Source organism: Heterodontus francisci, chromosome 34 (genome assembly GCF_036365525.1).
Source record: "Heterodontus francisci isolate sHetFra1 chromosome 34, sHetFra1.hap1, whole genome shotgun sequence".
NCBI lineage: Eukaryota > Metazoa > Chordata > Chondrichthyes > Heterodontiformes > Heterodontidae > Heterodontus > Heterodontus francisci.
In genome coordinates, this window is record NC_090404.1 from 39,532,410 (window position 1) to 39,546,696 (window position 14,287).

Genomic DNA, 14,287 nt, shown 5'->3' on the forward strand with positions numbered 1-14,287 from the left:
GTAATGCTGCAGTTATATGCAACTCTGGTTACACATCATCTGAAGTGAGGTGTTTAATTCTGGGCAGCACATCTCAGGAAGGATATATCAGCTGTGCAGGAGGTACACTGCACATTCACCAGAATGATATCAGGGCTAAAAGGGTTAAATTGTGAGGACAGGTCATATAGACTGGGCTTGTATTTCATAGAGTATGAATATTAAGGGGTGATGTAATTCAGGTATTAAAGAAGATTAAAGGTTTTAAGGGGGTCGATAAAGAAAAATGATTTCCTCTGTTGGTGGAATGCAGAATAAGATGGCACAACATTAAAATTAGAGCTGGACCATTCAGGGGTGCTGTCAGGAAGCACTTCTTCACACAAAGGATAGTGAAATCTGGAACACTGTCCCCCCAAAAAGCTGCTATGGATGGGGAGGAAAGGAAAATGTCAAAACTTGTGAGTTACCTATTGGGTAAGGTTACAGGGATATGTAATCAACTCTGGTAAAGGTAGTTGCGATATGGATCAGTCATGATATAACTGAATAGAGGAACAGGCTCGAGGAGTTGAATGGCCTCCTCCCATTCATGTGTTCCTCTGTTATACAGGATCCCTGGGACTGATTCCCTGAGGCTCTTCTCACAATACTGGGACCTTCTACTCCTGACCATTATGAAGCAAGGGTATTCAGGGTGGTCTAGACAGGACAACAATCTCCCCTTCATAGACACATGATCCTGACTGTGAGGTGACAGTGCGTCTGGGAGAACAATGGGTGGACACAGTGTGTGTTGTTATTTTAATGATAATCTGAACCTCAAGAAACAAACCACCCTGAGGACTGAAATAAGGTTCGTTGGCTCCTGTTATCTGGGCTGTTTGAGCTGGACAATGGCCTGACCCAGCACTGACAGGACAGGACAAGCCCACTAGGAGATGACACAAGGCCAAATTAAGACTCAAGTACAGCACTTTTATGAAATAATCAGTTGAGAAAGGGTTCCGTAATAACCTTGGAGAAAGAGAGAAAATGGGGAGCTATTGTCCAATTAGCCTCACATTAGTTGTAGGCAAAATGCTAGAATGTATTATCTGGGGAAATGGTAACAGGGCACTTAGAAAATCATAATATGATTCAGCAGTCAACATGGACTTGTGAAGAAGAAATCATGTTTAACAAATCTGTTAAGAGTTTCTTGAGGATGTAACTAGTCAGGTGAATAAGGAGGAAACAGTAGTTTATTTGGATTTTCAAGAAGCAAGAAGCATTTGATAAGGTGCCACACCAGAGGTTATTACACACAATTCTTTCTTCAATCATAAGTTCAGAAGTGGGGATGTTCGCTGACGATTGCACAATGTTCCGCACCATTTGCGACTCCTCAGATACTGAAGCAGTCCGTATAGAAATGCAGCAAGACCTGGACAATGTCCAGGCTTGGGCTGATAAGTGGCAAGTAACATTCAAGTCACACAAGTGCCAGGCAATGACCATCTCCAACAAGAAAGACTCCAACCATCTCCCCATGACATTCAATTGCAGTACCATCACTGAATCCCCCACTATCAACATCCTGGGGGCTACCATTGACCAGAAACTGAACTGGGAGTAGCCATATAAATACTGTGGCTACAAGAGCCGGTCAGAGGCTAGGAATCCTGCAGCGAGTAACTCATCTGACTCCCCAAAGCTTGTCCACCATCTATAAGGAACAAGTCAGGAGTGTGATGGAATACTTGCCTGGATGGTACAGCTCCAACAACACTCAAGAAGCCCGCAACCATCCAGGACAAAGCAACCCACTTGATTGGCATCCTATCTACAAACATTCACTCCCTCCACCACTGACACACAGTGGCAGCAGTGTGTACCATCTACAAGATGCACTGGAGCAAAGCACCAAGGCCCCTTAGACAGCACCTTCTTAACCCACAACCTCTACCAACTAAAAGGACAAGGGCAGAAAATGCATGAGCACACCGCCACCTGCAAGTTCCCCTCCAAGTCACACACATTCCTGACTTGGAACTATATCACCATTCCTTCACTGTCGCTGTGTCAAAACCGTAGAATTCCCATTCCTAAAAGCACTGTGGGTGTACCTACCTCACATGGACTGCAGCAGTTCAAGAAGGCAGCTCACCAACACCTTCTCAAGGGCAATTAGGGATGGGTAATAAATGCTGGCCTAGCCAGCGACGCCCACATCCCATGAATGAATAAAAAAAAAATTAGGACTCATGAGATTGAGGTAATATATGAGCATGGATTGAAGTTTGGTTAATGGACAGAAAGCAGAGAGTAGGAATAAATGGGCCATTTTCAGGTTGGCACGCTGTAACTAGCAGGGTATAGCAAGGATTAGTACTTGGGCCTCAGCTATTTACAATCTATAGAAATGACTCAAGTGAAGGGATTGAGTGTAAGTGTAATGTCTGCAGGTTTGCTGAAGATACAAAGTTAGGTGGGAAAGCAAGAAATGAGAAAGACAAAAAGAGGCTTCAGAGGGATACAGACAGGTTGGGTGGGTGAGTGGGTAAGAACATGGCAGTTGGAATTCAATATAGTGAAGTGTGAAGTTATCCACTTTGATAAGAAAAATGTTTAAAAAAACTTTTTGTTCTGAATGTTGAGAAACTGAGAAATGTTTGCATTCAGAGGGACCTGGGTGTTGTTCCGACCAAGGTGGGAGTAATGCACTGTTAATTCAGTCCCACTGCATATTAGTAAAGTTTCCCACCTACTGGAAATTAGCCAAATTAAACATTTTATTTATCTCCTAGAATGAAGCACACAAAACCAGATTTCTTCAAACAACAATAAAATTAACTATTTATTAATAAACGAAATCTTAAACAATAATGGGATGAATCCATACATATAAAAAGATTTTATAACTTCTTATTCTTCCTAAGCTTCCTGAACACGCACATACATTGAAAAACTGGTTAACTGGGGAAAAAGGGTTTTTGGTGTTCAACTGTTTCTTAGGAATAATAAAATCATTGGTGGTCATGGTCTGGTGGGTTATTTGTGAATCGGTGAGGTGTCCCAGAGACAAATCGTCAGATGCCACTCAAAGTCTCTCCAGGTGAGTTTGATGAACAGTCTGTGATGGGTAGACTAACAAGGCAATTTGTCTGCAGCAGGCATCACACAGATCTTTCAGCAAAAGATGCAGCAAAAGATGTAGCAACAAGTCTACTTAAATTTTAAAGTAGCAGTCCAGCAATGGAAGCCTTTTTGAGATTTCAGGATCTCCCACCCAAAAAAAACAGGAGGAACAGGAATCACTCTTGAGGCAGAGATTTTTCAGAGACTGGAGGCAACAGGAATTTGCTACCTTTAACAATGCAGGGTTTCCTCCACAGAGAGCAGCAACTCCTCTTTCTCTGGGTCCTTTCCTCTCCTGGCAGAACACAGACATAACTCAAATGTGGAATTTCGTTCTCCAAGAGATGCCTTCTTTTCAGGGAGAGGTCTTTTCCGAGTCTGCCAAAAAACACAAGTCCCAGCCAGTTTGTTCTGCCTCCTGCCTGCCCAGCACTGGTCTTTCACAAAGCAAAGTGAAATTGAACTCTTAACAATGTCATGTGACCTATCATTTTCCTTGCTGTTGTTGCTTGGAAACAAGTTGCCTTGGAGACTGTCCCCACTCAGTTCAGCATTCAATTTTCTCAGTCTTGCAAAACACAGAACTCCAAGTATTTTTCTTTTTTAAAAGCAAAGTACACATAACAGTGTCCTTGTACGTGAATCACAGAAAGGTAACATGGACGTACAGCAAGCAATTCGGAAGGCAAATGGTATGTTAGCTTTTGTTACAAAGGGATAGGGGTATAAGGGTAAAGAGGTCTTACTACAATTATACAGGACATTGGTGAGGCCCCACCTGGAGCAGTGTGTGCAGTTTTGGTCTCCTTACCTAAGGAAGGACATAACACTACTGAGGGAATGCAATGAAGGTTCACTCGTCTGGTTCCTGGGATAAGGCGATTGTTCTATTTATTCATGGACTGTGAGTGTTACTGAAATGGCCAGCATTTATTGCCCATCCCTAATTGCCCGAGAAGGTGGTGGTGAGCTACCTCCTTGAATATAACTGAGTGTCTTGCTGGGCCATTTCATAGTGTAGTTAAGAGTCAACCACATTTCTGTGCATCTGGAGGACAGATCAGGTAAGGACGGCAAATTTCCTTCCCTGAAGGAAATTAGTGAACCAGGTGGGTTTTTAGGACAATCCGTAGTTTCATGGTCACCAATACTGATCCTCACTTTTTCAAATCCCAGATTTAATTAATTGAGTTTAAATCCCTGAATTGCAATGGTGGGATTTGAATTCATGTCTTGGCATCATTAGTCCAGGCCTCTGGATTACTAGTTCAATAACATAACCACTATTGTACAGCACCCCCACTCTGCTCCATCTCCTCCTATGAGGAGAGGTTGAGTAAACTAGGTCTATATTCCCTGAGGTTTAGAAGAATAAGATGTGATCTGACTGAGACATAAATTGTTAAGGGACTTGACCGGGTCGATGCTGAGAACATGTTTCCCCTGTCTGGGCAATCTAGAACACCGGGTCACTGTCTCAGGATAAGGGATCAGCCATTTAGGACTGAAATGAGGAGAAATTTCTTCATTGAAAGGGTTGTGAATCTTTGGAATTGTCTTCCCCAGGGAGCAGTGGATGCTCAGTCATTGAGTATATTTAAGACAGAGATTGATAGATTTTTGGGTACAAAGGGAATTAAGGGATATGGGGATAGTGCGGGAAGGTGGAGTTGAGATGATCAGCCATGATCTGGGTGAATGGCAGAGCAGGCTCGAAGGGCCAAATGGCCTCCTCCAGCTCCTATTTCTTATGTTCATTAAACCTCAGTCTGGTTCCTCTCGAGCTGCCGAGTGAGTGAATTAAATCTTTCTCGACAAATCACCAAGAAACCAGATGACAAGTCATACCCGAAACATCATTTATTGGTTACAAATCACAACTTAGTTAAATCTGGACACACAGACACTTTATAAACATGTATAAACACATTTAAATGTAATCAGAGTTATCCAGCAGTTCAGCACTAATAGGGAGAGTATTTCACAAAACAAGTAACAAAGATTAACCAGACAATTCAGTGATTGACTGTAAATCAACACTAATGGATGCTGAGTATTAATTACAGCAGGGACCGGAGTCTGAGCTAATAAATTGGTGAGTTTACTTGAAGAGTAATTCCTTCACTATCTGGCATGTTAACAGTTGTGAACAGCCTGTCGATCCAACAGCTCCAGTCTACGAGTGCTTAGAAACATACAGAGCTTAAACAGCCTCATTTTTGAGCTGAAGAACAGACTTTCTCCTGTCAATATAGAGTTACAGGATTGGCCTGTGATCTGTTTATTGTTCATCTTTTGTTCAGTACATTGACTGAGTGGATTTAAATTGAAAATGAGGTTTGAAGACATGATGGTCTGTTCACACATGAATGAGAGATGCTGTGGGCCAGACGCTCAGTCCAAGAGGAGCAACTGACATCAGAAATAAACCCCAACTGTCAGAATGAACATGGTTCAATCTGGATGTGATGAACAGCAGCAACAGCAGAATCCAACCCCTGTAATTATCTGTGAACTCGCTGGTGTGTCACCAGGTGGGATGACTGAGTAAATCTCTTCCGACACACGGAGCAGGTGAATGGCCTCTCCCCAGTGTGAACTCGCTGGTGCCTCAGCTGAGCGGATGAATTAGCAAATCCCTTCCCACACTCAGAGCAGGTGAATGGCCTCTCACCAGTGTGAACTCGCTGGTGTTTCACCAGCTTGGATGAAGTAGTGAATCCCTTCCCACACTCAGAGCAGGTGAATGGCCTCTCCCCAGTGTGAACTCGCTGGTGTACCAGCAGGGTGGATGAATGAGTAAAACCCTCCTCACAATCAGAGCAGGTGAATGGCCTCTCCCCAGTGTGAATTCGTTGATGTGCCAGCAGGTTCCATGACACAGAGAATCTCTTCCCACACTCAGAGCAGGTGAATGGCCTCTCCCCAGTGTGAACTCGCTGGTGCATCAGTAGGGCGGATGAAAGAATGAATCCCTTACCACACTCAGTGCAGGTAAATGGCCTCTCCCCAGTGTGAACTCGCTCGTGTTTGAGTAGGGCGGATGAATGAATGAATCCCTTCCCACACTCAGTACAGGTGAACGGCCTCTCCCCAGTGTGAATTCGCTGGTGCATCAGCAGGGTGGATGACTGAGTGAATCCCTTCCCACATTCTGTGCAGGTGAACGGCCTCTCCCCAGTGTGAACTCGCTGGTGCATCAGCAGGGTGGATGACTGAGTAAATCCCTTCCCACACTCAGAGCAGGTGAACGGCCTCTCCCCAGTGTGAACTCGCTGGTGTATCAGCAGGGTGGATGAATGAGTAAAACCCTCCCCACAATCAGAGCAGGTGAATGGCCTCTCCCCAGTGTGAATTCGTTGATGTGCCAGCAGGTTCCATGACAGAGAGAATCTCTTCCCACACTCAGTGCAGGTGAACGGCCTCTCCCCAGTGTGAACTCGCTGGTGTTTTAGTAGGGCAGATGAACGAATGAATCCCTTACCACACTCAGTGCAGGTAAATGGCCTCTCCCCAGTGTGAACTCGCTTGTGTGTGAGTAGGGAGGATGAATGAATGAATCCCTTCCCACACTCAGTGCAGGTAAATGGCCTCTCCCCAGTATGAACTCGCTGGTGTGCGAGTCGGGAGGATGAATGAGTGAATCCCTTCCCACACTCAGTGCAGATGAACGGCCTCTTCTCAGTTTGACTGTGTCGATGAGTTTCCAGCTCAGACGTGTAATTTAATTCTTTCTCACGGTCTCCACATTTCCACAGCTTCTCCCCAGTCTGACTACACTTGTGTACCGACAGGCCAGCTGATCGGCTGAAGCCTCGTCCACACACAGAACACATGTACGGTTTCTCCACACTTTTTGCTTCCATGATCAAAGGCCGATGATATTCAGATCCTGATGAATCGAGTGACTGTCACATCTTGAGGTGATGTTTGAGTTTCCTTCCGCAAATCCTCCCTTTCTAATATCCTGTAACATGAAGTTACAACAGGAAAAAGGGAGTGAGAGAGAACCCACAAAAACACAAAGACAAGTTGTGAAATTGAGCTGAATGAATCTGGTAATTTGTGGGACCAGAACAGAGAGTGGGCGGGGCTTCAGGGTCCCAGTGACCAGGACAGAAAATCATTGACTCATTAATTTCATTCTCACTCTGCACACAGGGGCTGGAGAACTGAACCCAGCCACAGTAGAGGGAGGGAGAAAACTGGCAGAGGAGGAAAGAAATGGACGCATCCTGAGATCCACACTCAGTGCTATGCGCCGCCATATGCACACACTGGACCTCTCTCTCCAGCAGCACCGTCTCACCTTATCTCAAATCTGTTCTACTCCGCAGTTTCATCTCATCTTACGTCTCATCCGACGCATTAACAAAAAACTTTTTTTCTTCCTTTCAGGTGTTAAGGAACGCAAGCTCCAGCAGCTGATGGGGACTAATGCCCCTCCAGATCCTCCTTCCGCTTCACTTCCCTCTGACCCCACCCCTTCTGATCTGACCCCTTGCCGTGTATTCACTATGCCCTCTGACCTCCCCCTCTCTGATGCTGAGCGTTCTGTACTCAGCAAAGGTCTCAGTTTTATCCCCTTACGCCCCCACCTCAATGAATTTCGCGCTCGGCATGACGTTGAGCTCTTCTTCCGTCGCCTCCGGGCTCACTTCTTCGACCAGGAGTCCTCCCCGCGACCAGCAGACCCATTCACCCGCCTCCAGCATTCTCCCTCTACCTGGACCCCTCACCCTGGCCTCTTACCCGCTCTTGATCTCTTCATTGAAAACTGTCGGCGAGACATTGGTCGTCTCAATTTCTCTGCCCCCCTCACTCACTCTAACCTGTCCCCCTCTGAACTTGAGGCACTCCGTTCTCTCAGGTCTAACCCCGACATGGTCATCAAACCTGCAGACAAGGGTGGTGCTGTTGTTGTATGGCGTACCGACCTCTACCTTGCAGAAGCTCAACGCCAACTCACAGACACCTCTTCCTACCTCCCTCTGGACCATGACCCCACCACCGAACATCAAGCCACCGTCCAAAGGACTGTCACTGACCTCATCTCCTCTGGAGATCTTCCCTCTACAGCTTCCAACCTCATAGTCCCGCAACCCAGGACAGCCCGCTTCTACCTCCTTCCCAAAATCCACAAACGGGACTGTCCCGGCAGACCCATCGTGTCAGCCTGCTCCTGCCCAACTGAACTTATTTCTTCCTATCTAGACTCTATCTTTTCTCCGCTGGTCCAGTCTCTTCCCACCTACATCCGTGACTCTTCTGACGCCCTACGTCATTTTGACAATTTCCAGTTTCCTGGTCCCAACCGCCTCCTCTTCACTATGGACGTCCAATCGCTCTACACCTCCATCCCCCACCAGGATGGTTTGAGGGCTCTCCGCTTCTTCCTGGAACAGAGGCCCAACCAGTCCCCATCCACCAACACCCTCCTCCGCCTGGCTGAACTTGTTCTCACATTGAACAACTTCTCCTTCAACTCCATGCATTTCCTTCAAGTAAAAGGTGTCGCTGTGGGTACCCGCATGGGGCCTAGTTATGCCTGTCTTTTTGAGGGATATGTCGAGCATTCTTTGTTCCAGTCCTACTCAGGCCCCCTCCCCCAACTCTTTTTCCAGTACATTGATGACTGTATCGGTGCCGTTTCCTGCTCCCGCCCCGAACTAGAAAACTTTATCAACTTTGCTTCCAATTTCCACCCTTCTCTCACCTTTACATGGTCCATCTCTGACACTTCCCTTCCTTGACTTCTCTGTCTCCATCTCTGGGGATAGGTTGTCTACCAATATCCATTATAAGCCCACTGACTCCCACAGCTACCTCGACTACACTTCCTCACACCCTACCTCCTGTAAGGACTCCATTCCATTCTCCCAGTTTCTCCGTCTCCGACGCATCTGCTCTGATGATGCTACCTTCCATGACGGTGCTTCTGATATGACCTCCTTTTTCCTCAACCGAGGATTTCCCCGCACTGTGGTTGACAGGGCCCTCAACCGTGTCCGACCCATTCCCCGCACCTCTACCCTCACCCCTTCCCCTCCCTCCCAGAACCGTGACAGGGTTCCCCTTGTCCTCACTTTTCATCCCACCAGCCTCCATATCCAAAGGATCATCCTCCGCCATTTTCGCCACCTCCAGCGTGATGCCACTACCAGTCGCATCTTCCCCTCCCTTCCCCTGTCAGCATTCCGAAGGGATCGTTCCCTCCGCGACACCCTGGTCCACTCCTCCATTACCCCCACCACCTCGCCCCCGTCCCAGGGCACCTTCCCTTGCAATCGCAGGAGGTGTAATACCTGCCCATTTACCTCCTCTCTCCTCACTATCCCAGGCCCCAAACACTCCTTTCAGGTGAAGCAGCGATTTACTTGTACTTCTTTCAATGTAGTATACTGTATTCGCTGCTCACAGTGTGGTCTCCTCTACATTGGGGAGACCAAGCGCAGACTGGGTGACCGCTTTGCGGAACATCTCCGCTCAGTCCGCAAGCAGGACCCTGAGCTTCCGGTTGCTTGCCATTTCAACACTCCCCCCTGCTCTCATGCTCACATCTCTGTCCTGGGATTGCTGCAGTGTTCCAGTGAACATCAACGCAAGCTCGAGGAACAGCATCTCATCGACCGATTAGGCACACTACAGCCTGCCGGACTGAACATTGAGTTCAATAATTTCAGAACATGACAGCCCCCCACTTTACTTTCATTTTTAGTTATTATTTCTTCCTTTTTTTTTTTGCATTCCTTTTTACATTTTTTACAATCTTTTTTTGCATTTATTTCATTTCATCTTAGTTTGTTCAGTTTGCTTACCCACTGTTTTTTTCAGGTTGTTTTTCTTCAGGTTTGCACTTGCTGATGTTCAATATTCAGTATATTCACACCTAATCTGTACTAATGCTTTGTCTTTCAACACACCATTAACATATTGTTTGCCTTTGCTCCGTGACCTTTTGGTCAGCTATGTGGCCTGGTCCAATCTGCACCTTCTCCTTTGTTATCTCTTGCCCAACCCCCACCTCACTTGTTTATAATCTGTGACTTTTCTAATATTTGTCAGTTCCGAAGAAGGGTCACTGACCCGAAACGTTAACTCTGCTTCTCTTTCCACAGATGCTGCCAGACCTGCTGAGTGAATCCAGCATTTCTTGTTTTTGTTTCAGATTTCCAGCATCCGCAGTATTTTGCTTTTATTTGAGGAAAGAAATGGTGCAGATGGTGTCATGGGTTTGGATTTCAGCACAGGGAGGAGGGAGAGTGTGTGGGACTGCGATTTACAGCTTTGGGGAAACAAGAGAGGAATAAAATGTTCCATAGGATCTCGAATTGTCTGTTCTGAATTTCTATCCTGTACTGACAGTGATGACTTTTATTACCTCCTTTTACAGGGGATTAGGAGAGGATTTACACACATTGATTTGATGCTCACTCTGCACACAGGGGCTTTCACACCATCTCTCCTGAAGGTGCTGGGGTCACTGTTTACATCCCACTGAACTGTAAGAAAGAATATCTTATTAGATGATATTAAAGATAGTATTATATTATAATAATATAACGAGAGGCCGTTCACCTGCTCCATCTGTGGGAAGGAATTTAATCGATATCCAAAATGCTGAGACACCAGTGAGTTCACAAGTGACTGTAGCTGTTGCATTCTGTAATTATTGCTGCTGTTAATCACATCCAGGACTGAACCATATTCATTCTGACAGTGGGGTTTATATCTGCTGTGTTAATATTCTTTATAGCTGGGGTGGAGTTTAATATTCCAGAAACTGATTTGCTTTACTTTGTAACTTTTACTCTTCAAATAAAGTAGCTCCCTTTGGGCTATTCTCAGGGTTTTGTGGGATGAAACCAAACAGTGATTTACTTGTACTTTTGGCAATTTTGTATATTATATTCACTGCTCACAATGAGATCTGTTCTACATTGGGAAGACCAAACACAGATAGGGTGATCACTTTGAGAAACATCTCCATTCAGTCTGCAAGCGTGTTCCTGAGTTTCCAGTCACTTCCCATTTTAATTCTCCGTCCCACTCCCACTCTGACCTCTCTGTCCTCAGCCTCCTGCCCTGTTCCAATGAAGCTCAATGGGAGCTCGAGGAACAGGACTTGACAACCTTCCGGACTCAACATTGAGTTCAGCAGTTTCTGTAATAACAGACAGTTGTCAGGATCTGGAACGCTCCACCTGAAAAAGGTGGTTGAACCTGATTCTATCAGTCATTTTAAAAGGGAGTTGACAGGTATTTGAGAATGAGGAACTTACAGGCTTACAAACACCAAGTGGGTGTGTGGGACTAAGCACAACTGCTCTTTCAAAGGGCCAGCACAAGCACAAAGGGTTGAATGGCCTCCTTCTGTGCTGTAAATTTCTATGATTCTAGGAGTTGGCCATTTAGCCCCTCGAGCCTGTTCCACCAGGAAATGAGATCATGGTTGATCTGTGATCTAACTCTATATACCCGACTTTGTCCCATTTCCATTAATACCTTTGGTTAACAAAGATCTATCAATGTCAGATTTAACATTAACATTGATCTCGCATCAAGTGCTGTTTGTGGAAGAGAGTTTCAAATTTCTACCACCTTTTGTGTGTAGAAATGTTTCCTAACTTCACTCCTGAAAGGTCTGGCTCTAACTTTTACTCTACGCCTCCTAGTTCGACACTCCAGAACATCCAGCCCATGGGCCAGAATCCAGACTGTCAATGGTATCCATCGCACCTGACAATGGTTACAGCTCCTTTACCAACATGGCGGAGACACATCACTGCACACGTCCTCCTTTACCAAGATGACAGACAAGCTTCCGTACCTGATATTTTGGCTCCTTTAGTGAGATGGCGGTGCGCGGGCTGAGCTGCTTCTCTGCTGGCACTTCCCGCCCAAACTCCATATCCAGTGCAGCCTTCCTGGACGTGAGCTCAGGACCCAGGCCAAGCACTGGCTCTGCCTGCGTATGTACTCAGCCTGGGCCTCAGGCTCTTCATCACCATCTGAGGAGGTGCAGGCCCAGCAGCAAGGTGCAGTGGTAACCAGGCCCTGGGAGCAGGCTGCTGGGGTGACCGGGCCCTGGGAGCAGGGTGCCAGGGTGACCAGGCCCTGGGAGCGGAGCAGAGAGACAGAGGCCGGCAGACATGGAGCGAGAGAGAGAGAGCGGGGGAGGGAGGGAGAGGGAGAGAGGGCGGGGGAGGGAGAGGGAGAGGGAGAGGGAGCGGGAGAGGGAGCGGGTGCGGGAGAGGGAGAGAGAGCGGGAGAGAGAGCGGGAGAGGGAGAGAGAGCGGGAGAGGGAGAGAGAGCGGGAGAGGGAGAGGGAGAGAGAGAGCGGGAGAGAGAGAAAGCGCGGGGGGATGGGGAAGAGAGAGAGAGTGGTGGGGGGGGAAAGAGAGAGAGAGAGAACGGGGGAGAGAGAGAGAGAGAGAGAGAGCGAGAGAGAGACGCAGTGGTTAGCACTGCAGCCTCACAGCTCCAGGGTCCTGGCTTCGATTCTGGGTACTGCCTTTGCAGAGTTTGCAAGTTCTCCCTGTGACCGCGTGGGTGTTCTCTGGGTGCTCCGGTTTCCGCCCACAGAAAAAGACTTGCAGGTTGATAGGTAAGCTGGCCATTGTAAATTGCCGCTGGTGTTGGTAGGTGGTAGGGAATATGGGGTTACTGTAGGGTTAGTGTAAATGGGTGGTTGTTGCTTGGCACAGACTCGGTGGGCCAAAGGGCCCGTTTCAGTGCTGTATCTCTAAATAAAGTAGAGAGAGCAGGAGACAGGGAGAGTGCGAGATCAAGATCTCTCCTCACAAATGGAATCTATCTGGAATTCTCTGCATCGCTACATCAAGTGTGCAGGCAGACAATGTCTGCTACTGCAAGCAAAAACCATGCCAGGTAACTCACTAAATCAGTGTTCAGCATAGTGTTGGGAAAGTAAGTTAATACATTAGTTTCCTCATTTAAAGCTTATTCACAAAAATGCACATTATTGTTATTTTGATGAACAGTAAAATAAATTTCTAATACCTTTACCTTTCCGAAAGTTGCTCACCTCCGGCCCCCTATGCAGGACAACATTTCGAATGTTGCCCCTAATGCATAAAGGCTGGACACTCCTGATCTATACTATCAGATGTAACATCCTGAAAATTTCCAGGTTGTCAGAAGGGATAGAGAGAGGCAATAAATGCTTAATGGCACAGATCTGAAGAGCGTGCAGGGACAGAGGGACCTGGGGGTTTATATGTATAGATCATTGAAGGTGGCAGGACATATTGAGAACAGTTAGCAAATAATATGGGATTTTGGGCTTGATAAATAGAGGTATTGAGTGCAAAAGCAGGGAAGTTAAGGGGAACTTTTATAAAACTCTGGTTCATCCAGTTCTGATCACCACACTTTAGGAAGGATGGGAAGGTCCTTGAGAGGGTGTAGAGGAGATTTACCAGAATGGTTCCAGGGATGAGGGAATTTAGCTACAAGGTTAGGTTGGAGAAGCTGGGATTGTTCTCCTTGGAATGCGGGACTGGGAGCTTCTTATTGGGGGTGTTGAGGCCTACACCGGATATTTCTGAAGCCTCCCTGCACATCCACCAGCTTCATTCCTCCCCTGCACTCGGCGATTTCTCACCCACTGAGGATCTGACACGACTGCTTCCGTCCAGCTCGAGCACCTTCACTGCCTTTGATTTTGTGAGCAACTCGTGCAATAAAACAAAAGCAAAGTCCTGCAGATGCTGGAAATCTGAAATAAAAGGAGAAAATGCTGGAAATACTCAGCAGGTCTCTGTGAAGAGAGAAACATATTGAATGTTTCAGGCACATCAAACAGCTGGTGCCTGCAGCCTGGAACTCGGAGTGGGAGAGGGAGGAAAAATGAGGAGAGACAATATAGTCCAACACTCACAACAACCTACAATCCACCGACATTACCGGGATAGGGAGACAGAGTTTAGAAACACTCAGCAACACAACTCCAGTAAAAGATCCCAGGAGGAAAAGGGGGAGCAGTGTGTGTACCTGCCCTGATATCCCCCTCCCCAGGCCTGTCAGTCAAACCCCCCACTCCTCCCAGTCCACAGCTCAGCCTATCAGCTTCCTGCACCTTGAGCCAGCCCTGCCCAGGTGTGGCCCAGTCCAAGGGGAGTCTTTGTGGAACCAGGGAGTGGGGGAGGGGGGACCTCCTGCCCTG

General features: G+C 46.9%; 1 pseudogene; it reads right to left on the reverse strand.

Annotated features, from left to right (window-relative positions):
* Window positions 1-6,965, reverse strand: part of LOC137348838 (zinc finger protein 271-like) — a 105,846-nt pseudogene extending 98,881 nt beyond the window's left edge.
* Between the last annotated feature and the right edge of the window lie 7,322 nt (window positions 6,966-14,287).